At 30.7% G+C, this 7200-nt stretch overlaps 1 pseudogene; it reads left to right on the top strand.

The window, feature by feature from the left end:
* The first annotated feature begins 4325 nt into the window (after positions 1–4325).
* Positions 4326–5378, top strand: LOC149264259 (serine/arginine-rich splicing factor SR30 pseudogene; annotated as a pseudogene).
* The last annotated feature ends 1822 nt before the right edge of the window (positions 5379–7200 follow it).

Raw genomic sequence — 7200 nt, 5'->3', positions numbered from 1 at the left:
AACGACTTCAAAAATATAACTCGACATTTTTATCATGGCCATTATGCATGTTCATGAAACATTAATCTTTCAGGTATTGATGGTCATATTGCAGAGAACAGTTTAATCCAGAAGTTCTCTTTACCAAAGAAAACCAGTAGTGGTAAGAAGGGTTTTCACCTTCTTAACTGGTTTTGTTGGTCAATATTTTATTTTCTCGACAATATTATTCTCAGAAATCTCTCTCATATGCCAATTTGAGCTAAATGATTTGAGGCTGCATTGAACTATCTACACGTTAGAAAAAACAATTGAAAACACAAGTGGCCTCTTTTCCTCACATATTAATCCAACATTGACAACAATTCCAATAATTAGTAGATGAAATAAGCTAGATAGAGATTAAGTTAGATCAACTTTATCTTCCCATCCCTCCCAGTATCACTCTCTCCCTAGTATCACTCGTTTCTTATGTGTATTCGACCTCCTGCTGATATGTTTCGTGCAGCTATCCTCTCCAGAATTTAAACGATGAAGCATAAGAGGATATGCATGTAACTCAACTCACTCTCTATGATTCCACTTATTAGCAAGCACTCTCTATGATATTGATTCCACTTATTAGCAAGCATGTATGTATTGAATCTACAATTATCATCGCTAAAGCAGACCAGAGACTTGCATTTTCTTATTTTTGTTTCATTAAGCGAGCACTTATTGATCCACGTTGATATTGGAATGTTATGTTCAATATGTGTTCATGTAGCTAGCTCTGAATGCATGTTTTTATGAATAAAATTTGTCCACTTCCGATGGAAAAGCTAAATATGTTTTATTCATCCCCACAGATTTGGATTGGATGAGATCACGATCTCTCGTAAATTCGAATATTCAATGGAAATGAAGCGACATTAGATACATAATTTGCAATAAAAGTAGAAATACGCATATAATTAAAAACTATAACTGTACACGATTCTTTAGTGTAATTTTTAAATAATATTAACTATAATATAGATGCCGATCGAGCAACTTGTCTAATTTAGAAGAAATATAGGCGGTGTAAAATAGAAAGTGCGCAGAAACTGTATTGGTAATAGGAATTGTTGATGGATACCTTCTGTTGGTGGTGTAAGATGCCAACCACTGTGAAAGGAATGGAGTTACGGCATGAAAGGGAAAGGATTGTAATATGTTGATTCCAGTCACATAAAAGTAAAAGCGTTCCCAATTATGAACGTCTTTTACTGAAAGGCACTCCACTTTACTTCCGTTTAATTGTCTGATTCCAAAACAAAAAAAAAAATGGAAATTAAATACACAGAAAGACGACATTAATTATGTATCTGTTCAAAGCTTTATCATTTTATGAGGAGAAAGATTCCAATATAAAAGACCTATTTGTTTAATCCTTCAATTTGAGCTGAGATACTATTTGTTACGTTTTTTCCTAAAAGGACTGAAATAAATGGGAAAAAACTAAAACGATGAATAATTTAATAATTTCAATTTTAACTATAAATTTAAGTTATTATGTTTTAATATTTTACTACGTTTATTTTTAGTTTTTACCTAATAACTTGTTCTAGCGGTGATTTATTTACAACTTTTATTCAGTTAAATAATGATTTATTTAACATTTTAATTCGGATAAAACAAATAATAATAGAGTAATAAAAATAAAATATTTAAAAGTTAAATTATATTTATAATTAGCATTTATAATGTTTATTTAAATTTAAATAAAAATATAATTGGTTGATAAAGATAAACTTATCTTAATATTTGAAGAATATTTATATTATAAAGCCTAATATTTAACCCAATATAATAAACCCTTATATTAAACCTTAATATTATAAACCCAATACAAGAAGCCTTAATTTTAAACCCTAATTTTGTAATTTTGAGAGGGGATATTGAATAAATTGTAATGTAATGTAATGTTGCGACAATGAAAATTAAATTGATTCTTATCTTGTGATAATATTTATTGCAATTTCGATGTTGGATTGATTTTTGTACCATTCAAACATCACAAATTAAAGCCCCATTGTAGCTTCGCAATGTGGTGTTGAAAAAATGAAAATTAAATTGATTCTTATTTTGTGATAATATTTATTGCAATTTCGATGTTGGATTGATTTTTGTACCATTCAAACATCACAAATTAAAGCCCCATTGTAGCTTCGCAATGTGGTGTTGAAAAAATTGCAATGTATATTGTTTGTCACATTGCGACAATATTTGTCACAATGCGATGTTGAATAGAATTATTCAACATTCAAACATCACAACATTAAACCATAATGTTATACCAAATATTATAAACACTAACATTATCAAACCAATATTGTAAACCCTAACATTAAACCCAATATTATAACCCTAATATTAAACCCAATATTATAAACACTATAATATCTATTAAATTATAAACCCAAAATTATAAAATAATATCTATTAAATTATAAAGTGAAAAAAAAAAAATAATTTAAAATTTAAAATAATTTTGTAATATTTAAAATTTAATTTTTAAGTTCATAAATTTTTCCATAAATGAGGATGGGATATATTATTAAAAAAGTTTTTTTATTAAAATCAAAATCATTGATCAAAAATTTATAATTAATTTCACTTGCAAAAATGAAAACTAAAATTTAATTTAATCATTATTTAATCTAGATGGCCATAAATAAGGATGGGATATATTATTAAAAAGTTTCTTTATTAAAATGAAAACGGTTGATTAAAAGTTTATAATTAATTTCTCTTGCAAAAATAAAAACTAAAATTTAATTTAAACATTATTTAATCCAGATGGCCAAGTATTCTAAGCTCCAAAGTTCCCACTCGAGTTCCGATCTTGAGTGAGGGTATTGGTTCAAATGTCACTTCTCCAATGTCACTTCTCCTTTACTTTTGCTACACTGTGATTCAAAATGGAAAAATATCTGTGATACCTCGCTCTCTCTCCAATAATCAAATATTCATACGACGGAATTTGGTCTAGTGGTATGATTTTAGATTTGGCTGGAATGATCAAGCTATCAAAAATAATATTATTTTGTTGTATAAAGTAGCTTGATCTATTATTGTAAGTTTCCAAGCCAAGCATAAAAATTTATTTAATTATTTTGTTATGCAAGGGAGATTGATCTATTGTTACAAGTTTTCAAGCCAAGCATAAAAGATATTTATAAATAAAAATAGAATGATAAATTTGGTTTTTGATTACTTTAAATAAGTTAAAAAAACCAGATAACACTTAGCTAAAAAATTATGAGCAGAAACAAAATGTGTAAATAATTATATATATATATATATATATATTTACATGAAAACTAATATTTTTTATATATATCATATTATAAATTTAAATTTACATAAAAACTAATAAAAATACAGTGAATTGTCTAGTTTATAAACAATAATTTTTTTTAATAAAAATATTATGAAACCCCTAATTTTATTTTAAAAATAAAAACATATTTATAATTCTTAATTTTATAATTAAAATAATAATTTAAATCCTAAAAATTATTTTATTTTATACATTTTTAAAATTAGACAAAAATGATCAAGTGAAAAGACAAAAGAAAAAGTGATGCCAGAGGTCTAGAGTTCCAGTTTGATTAAAAATGAAATGGTTAAATTAAAAAAACTTAATTTAACGATATCATTCTCAATCAAACTGGAACTCACAACAACTTGGAGGGGTCGGTGCCTCGAAGTCACAACAACTCGACAACTTGGTAAAATTAAAAAAAACTTAGGGTCGGTGCTTTGAACCTCCCAATAAAACCCGAATTATTTTTTTCAACGTCTTAAGTTTCAACCCTCTAAATTTAGGTATATATTGTGTCCGTATATTGAGTTTTGCCAATAAAACCCTTGTCCATTCGTTCACAACATTCATCCCATTAAGTATATATTGACCTGTTGTGTCTTGGCTAGAAGAGTAGGCGACCCCATAGAGGATGGACGTCTCGGCTCTTGTTGAGGCATAAGTTACTTGCTATTGTGCGGCTTGCAGGTTATTGCCCCTAGCCTAGGTTTATAGTGGCAGCCAGTCAGATTTGATCCTGGGTCTGTTCAGGATAACTCTCACCAATTACCGATTATCCTAGATTCAAAAAAAAAAAAAAAAAACCATTCAGATTCGTCTCCACATCTCTTTATGTTCATAATTTCACACCCTTGTTGATTATTCTCACAATACTATTTTATGCGCATACCTCTGGGCTCTTTGGGATTTATGGTTTGTGGTGACAGAGAAGTCATCGAACTGCCTACTCGTTGCACTTCTGGACGCTCGCAGAGTTCGCTCAGGTCGGATCTCCCAACTCTTTAGTCGAACTCGTCTGCTGTTGTTTAAGCAAAAATTACCAGGTATTTATTTGGTCAGTGACAATGAGTAGCCGTGCAAGTCGAGCATTATATGTTGGGAATCTACCTGGCGATATCAGGGAAAAGGAAGTTGAAGACCTATTTTACAAGTATGGACTTATTGTTGATATTGATCTGAAGATTCCTCCCAGGACTCCAGCTTTTTGTTTTATTGAGTTTGAGGATGCTTGTGACGCGAGGATGCTATTCGTGCTCGTGATGGGTATAATTTGCTGGAAATCGTTTACGAGTCGAGCTTACCCATGGTGGTCGGGGACAATCTTCAACTAATGATCGTTATAGTAGTTACAGCAGTGCTGGGGAGCGCAGTGGAGGAGTCTCTCGATGATCTGAATATCGCGTCCTTGTTACTGGCCTACCATATGCGACGAGCCGGCGATGTTGGTTTTTCTCAAGTCTTTCGTGACAGCAGTGGTACAACTAGGATTGTGGACTACATGAATTACGATGACATGAAATATTCTATCAGAAAGCTTGATGACTCTGAATTCAGGAATGCATTTTCTCGGGGTTATATTCCTGTCAAGGAGTATGTATCCAAGAGGAGCATTTCAAGGGGCCCCATCCGCAGTTACAGCCATAGCCGTAGTCGTTCTGTGTCACAGAGTCGCAGTCGGAGCCGAAACAGAAGCCGAAGCAGAAGCAGGAGCCCTATTGGCAGCAGGAGCCGTAGTAGGAGCCGCAGCAAGTCTCCAAAGCACAAAGCACCACCTCGTTCAATGTGAAAGTCACGATCTCGGTCTCCATCTCAGCCTCGCCCTCGTCCTAGGCGCCATTCTTTGTCTAGATCACTATCAAGGTCCAGGTGAAGGTCCAGAACCCCTCAGCGTTTTCCAACCTCATATAAACCTCGAACTAGGAGTCCTAGCAGCCGCAGCCGCAGCCCCAGTCGGAGCCCCAGCCCTAGCGGGAGCCGCAGCCAATCCTATTCTCGTTCACCTGCAGTTAAATCAGCTCGAAGTCTGTCTCCAGCTCCCCAAGATGATTAAAGTAAATCCTATACACAATTTTATTTTGTAAAGTTAGTGGGAGATATCTTAGAGGAGCTTCTGTAAAAAGTGGAAAGTTGTTCAAACAAGAGTTTCATGACAACATTGTGGTAACTTCTGGTCATTTACATCTATATGTTAATCATTTACGATTGACATAGCATAGTTACTAAATTCGAATTCTGATTCCAATTCGAATTTGATACGATATTGAAAAAATTCAACTTCATAAAATTTAATACCAGGAAAATTAGACACTATGCATCTTACAAATACTTCAATATTTTATTATTATTATTATTTTATAAATTTAAATAAACAATCATCATATTCAAAATTTTAATGAAAATATAAAAGTTATATAGATTGTTTTTTTTTCAAAATAGAAGTTGTTGTTTTTTATGTTTTATATAAGAGTTATTGATTTGCAACCAATTTGCTATTTATAATTTCTTGTAAGGTAAGAATTTTCTTTTTTTTTAAATTGCAATTTCTCATTTTATAAAATTTACTAATATAAAAATTACTCTTTTTTTTCTATAAAAATTAAATTTTTTGAATTTTTTTTTCCAATAAGAATTACTAATCTGTTAAGATAGAAATTACCATTTTTTTCTATAAAAATCTTCTTTTTTTTTTTTTTTTTTTTTCCAATAAGAAATACCAATTTGCCTAATTCATTATGTGACTACAGAAACTTGAATACAAAAAATACCAACTGGTTAATTCTTATAAGAAAATTTATAAAAGGTAATTGATCTTAGCATTAGCTTTGCCTTTCTCTACATTATTTCAATTTTCCACCAGGGTTGCCTAGTTCCAAACTTGTTTTTCCCTTCCCTGTATTATTTTCACCAAGGTTGGACAGATCCAAACTTGTATTCTTCCAATGCATCAACAAAGCAAAACTGGAATTAAAAATTTACCTTACTAGAACTATTCCTATTCAACAATTGAAAAGTAAGTTTAATGACCTATTTCCACTAATTCAACAATTGAAAAATAAGTTCTTAAATTATTAAAATAACTATAAATTTTATTTCTTTAACCAAATAAGTATAAAAAAAAATAAAAATAAAAAAAATATTTTTAAATTTATATACGATACAACACCATCTTCTAAATTTATAAAATATATTTAAACATTGTTTGAAAATAACTTAATGCCAAAAATTCTTATATCTTTTGTCAACGTGCAGATTTGTATATATCAAACTTCCAGATGTATTTACGGTATACCTTGCGTATTGCCATTGTTTGGTGTAATGAAGTACAGGCCATTGTTCAGTGTAACGAAGCACATTACGATTCATGTTGGGGGTGCGAAACACGTTCAAGTTAAGGGATGATGTGGGGGTGCGAAACACGTTCAAGTTAACGGACGAAGCCCTTCCGAATTGGAATTCTCTGAATTAATCGCCGTACCGAACCCAACTGGCGAATTAACTTATTTTTGTCACCTATACAGAAGAATTTGGTAACTATGTTCTAAACAGGCTCTTTTATTATTTTCTGAACTTGCTCATTTCTAGTTGAGTGGCAGAACTTCCGATTTTTGGGTTTGTTGGGAATTTATTTGCACTTCTGATTGAAAGCTTGGGTTTATTTAGCACTATTCACCGCAAAATTTGATTCAGAGTAGCTTTGACTGGTTGGAGTAAATTTTTTTTTAAGGTTATCAGAGTAAGTAATATAATATAATACATAATATAAAAAATATATATAACATATAAATTAGAAATTTTATGTTTAAATAAATTATATTTAAATTTAATAAGTTATAATAAGTTTTATTGGTTTGAAATTGAAAATTTGTTTAAAT

This window comes from Pinus tabuliformis, chromosome 6 (genome assembly GCF_031772625.1).
Source record: "Pinus tabuliformis cultivar Carrire ecotype Pingquan chromosome 6, CPIR1, whole genome shotgun sequence".
In the NCBI taxonomy this organism is placed as follows: domain Eukaryota; kingdom Viridiplantae; phylum Streptophyta; class Pinopsida; order Pinales; family Pinaceae; genus Pinus; species Pinus tabuliformis.
Note: the sequence above shows the minus strand (reverse complement) of the source record. Positions and strands in the feature narration are given on the sequence as shown.